Source organism: Salvelinus namaycush, chromosome 4 (genome assembly GCF_016432855.1).
Source record: "Salvelinus namaycush isolate Seneca chromosome 4, SaNama_1.0, whole genome shotgun sequence".
Taxonomy (NCBI): Eukaryota; Metazoa; Chordata; class Actinopteri; order Salmoniformes; family Salmonidae; genus Salvelinus; species Salvelinus namaycush.
Window position 1 is genome coordinate 23,692,891 of NC_052310.1, and position 4,001 is coordinate 23,696,891.

Below are 4,001 nucleotides of genomic sequence, written 5' to 3' on the forward strand. Positions count from 1 at the left end.
CCATGCTGCTGCACCCAATGTTTTCACTTTTAAAATTAAATCTAATGCATGTTAGGCTTTAACCCGTATTGTTTGGTAATCATTATCGATGTTGACACGTTATGTGATAGTGTTACAGATTTGTGTCATGTATTTATCATTTTATGGACATTTACAAAATGTGCACGTTGCGTTATGCTGAAGGGTAGCTAGTTCACCTTGTACTTTATTTGCTAATGAGGCTAGTCACCTCGTGAAGTGTAAGTGTATTTTTATTTTATGTTTCACATCACTCAGATTGCATGGTGGGTTTGCAGTTGTGCTGAAGTTCACACAGTGTTGTGTATGTATTCGCAGGTACGTGCTTCCAAATTATATGGAATAATGATATGTTACTGTACATGTGTAGCCCGTGTGCTGTGGTGATTTGCTGCGGTGATTTGTTGTGGCTGTCAGACGGAGTCATTATAAGTTGAGAGCTCTGTAGCCATGTTATAAATGTAATAATGTATCAAATGTATATTATAAATAGACTTCACTTTTCAAAAAGTATTAGAGTTGCAGCCAAAGAGTTGTTAAACTTTGATGGAGATTGCATGGTGGGTTTGTAGTTGTAATGAAGTTTACACGGTGTTGTGTATGTATTTGCAGAATAAACCGTGAAAGAGAACAGCACTGTGTCCTTTGTCGATGAGCCATATAAAAGCCGTTACACTGGTGCCATGACCCGTCGGATCCTCAAGATCAGCCTGAAGCAGATCACCAGGGGAAGTGAAGATCAAGTGTGCTCTTCTCGGTCAGATTTTTGGTTTCATGGCCATAGGACTGCTGTTTTGTAATTTCAGTGTTGAGGGTTTTTCAAGTTTTTATTTTACCTGTTGATTTTTCTTTAAATATTTATTCTACATTTAATTTGTTTCATCTAATGGTGGTGTCATAAATCGGTCATCATATACTTGAAGAGTTGGGAGGAGCTTGTTATCAGTAATGACATACTGTACAGAGTATCAGATATCAAAACAAAGCGGATTCCAGTACGTAGTTCCTGAGTCTCTCAAAGCAGAAGTACTGAAGGGTGTTCATGATCACGCCGGCCATCAGGGTCAGTTCAGAAGCCTTAGCTTAGCTAGACAGAGATTCTTCTGGCTGCACCTTGACAGAGATGTTAGGGATTATGTCCGTAGTTGCCACCGTTGCATCGTCAGTAAGACAGTTGACCGATACTTCTATGTGTATGGATTTCCTGGGAGAATTCATAGTGACCAAGGGGCAAGTTTTGAGAGGCAGTTGATCAGCGAGTTACTCAAGAGTTTCTGGTGTGAGGAAGTCGCACACGACACCGTATCACCCAATGGGGAATGGCAGCGTGGAACGTTTCAATCGGACACTTGGCAACATGATCAGAGCTCTAACACTTAACAAGACTAGCCGAGACACCTGCAGACGTTGACGTTCGTGTACAATTGCACCACCCATGAGACGACAGGGTACGTCTATCTGATGTATGGAATGATCCCTCGTCTGCCAGTGATGTGCTTTTCAGAACCACTCTGAACGATCCAGCTGTTACCAGTTACGACAAGTATGTGGTGTCGCTCTCCAATGATCTGAAGGATGCTATGGTTATAGCACAGGAACATGCTGCAAAAGAACAGAACCGACAAACCAAGATTTCCAACAGAAGGTTCAAGGGGCCCACCATAGGAGTTGGCGATCGAGTACTGAGAGCAAACAAGAAAGAAAGGGGCAAGAGGAAAGTGGCGGATCGATGGGAATCGACAATATACACCGTGGCGGACAAGAATCCAGGTACTCACACATACAGAATACGTAACACAGCCACTGGAAAGGAAAAAGTAGTCCATCGGAACCTGAACATGTTGGTCAACTTCTCCCCAGTAGACAATGAAAGTGCAGTTTCTGGCTCCTCTTCATCCATGTCCGTTGGCCCGACTCCAAGTTCCGGTGCTCACAATGTGATGATGGGTTCAGTATCAAATGTGAGACAAGGGAGTTCCTATCCTCAAGAAGAGAGTCAAGATTCACTATCTGGAGTGGAGCAGGACGTGTCTGTTCAAGGAGTCACTCAGGGAGAACCAGATCACAGAGGAAAGAGGAGCAGACCTATCTGTGGAAGAGAATGTATTCCATTCCTGAAAGAGAGAGAGTGAGTGTTACGTCCATCGTTGGATGAAGACCAAGGTGCAGCGTGGTAGGCGTACATTTTACTTTTATTTAAAATGACACCAAAAAACAACAAAATACAAACGAACGTAAAGCTCTGTAGCGCTTAACAGCAACTATACAAAGACAAGATCCCACAACTGAAGGTGGGAAAAAGGGCTGCCTAAGTATGATCCCCAATCAGAGACAACGATAAACAGCTGCCTCTGATTGGGAACCATACTAGGCCAACAAAGAAATAGACAAACTAGAATGCCCACCCAAATCACACCCTGACCTAACCAAATAGAGAAATAAAAAGGCTCTCTAAGGTCAGGGCGTGACAGTGAGAGAGATAACTCTTTACCTGATCAGGAGCTTATGGACTCTGAAGGAAGAATTTGAGATTGGATCACACAGTTACCAAGTAGTAGAGATGAGCATGAAGAATCTTCAGGTGTAACCTCAGAATCACTGGTCTCAAGACTCAGAGATTCAGAAGAGCTCCAGTGAGCAGACACTCTTCTACCGCTTTTGGAAAGTCTGAACAGCCTAGTGACTGAGTTTACTGACACTCCAGTGACTTACACGCACAACAACAATCCTAGTGCAGTTAGGCAAATCAGGACACGTGTTAGTCGAATCATCAGACCTGTCAACAGATTGATCCACACTATGTCTACACAAGATATTCTAAGTGTCACTAATTTTAAAATTCAAGCAGTTTGCAAGTCAGTGATCCAAACCTTCAGAGATTAAGCAAAACTAGAGTTGTTATTCACAGATAATAGTTCGGTGAACATTTCAGTTTCTATTATTTTACATGAGCATTGTACTTTATTGGTGAGGTCTAGTAGTACACAGTGTAGATGGGTAGTGTGGGGTGTAGAAAGGCATCCTACAGCCAGTAGTTGGTTTGAGAGTTTGACCAATTCTCCTTCCACTTCATCCTTTTGGGATACTTCAAATGTTGGTTATCTTATAAATGGACCTTATATGTGTGCTCAAGTTTTGTGGTTGCTGCTTAAATTCTGCCAAAATTCAGTGGGGGTGGGTGTAACAGGGTTGAAATAGACATCCTTAGTTGTAGAATTTTGTCATAATTAAGCAGCCAGGTTATGTATGTATGGTTGTGGAGCCACCTGCTGTATTATTTGAGTAACTGCATCCCCGTATGTATCTATATACGTGCGCATGATCACGCAGCATCCAGCCAAAGAATTGTTCAACTTTGATGGAGGTATGTATCGTGATCCATGCTGCACCTAGTGCATCTATATATGTGACACACCACCTGGATTCGGTCTTATGGAGCAACATTTTTTTACATTGGATAAAAGTAGAGACTCAGAGCTACAAAATTGTATATCATACACTGCATTTGAGGAGTAATTCTGCTTTGAAAGTTGATCAACTTGAAAACTCACTTTTGAGAAAACCGTCTTTCAATGTTTTGGTACTACTATTAGAGACCCCTTCTTTGTCTACACCCATTCAGCATTGTTCACACCCTCTTAAGCCTTAGCCCCACTCACCTCTTTAAGGGTTGATCCATGCATTCTGTACTAACTTGCCAGCTACTTCCAGACATCTAAGAGAGAGAACAGCTCACTGAACATTACTCGCCCTATCTGTGGTTTCTCGTTCAGAGCGCACACTGGACACTCTGGCCAATAAGTAGGGTTGTTCCGAAAGCTCTAACCTCACAACTACAGTCAAGCACCCAAACTAACTGGCTAACAATGGCTCGATATTTCCAGACACATAATGAGAGAACACCCCACTCTGACCATTTTACTTGCCATAGCAGAGCTGGTTAGGCTTGTTTCATGTTATCCAGAGCGTTGGTGACTGTAACT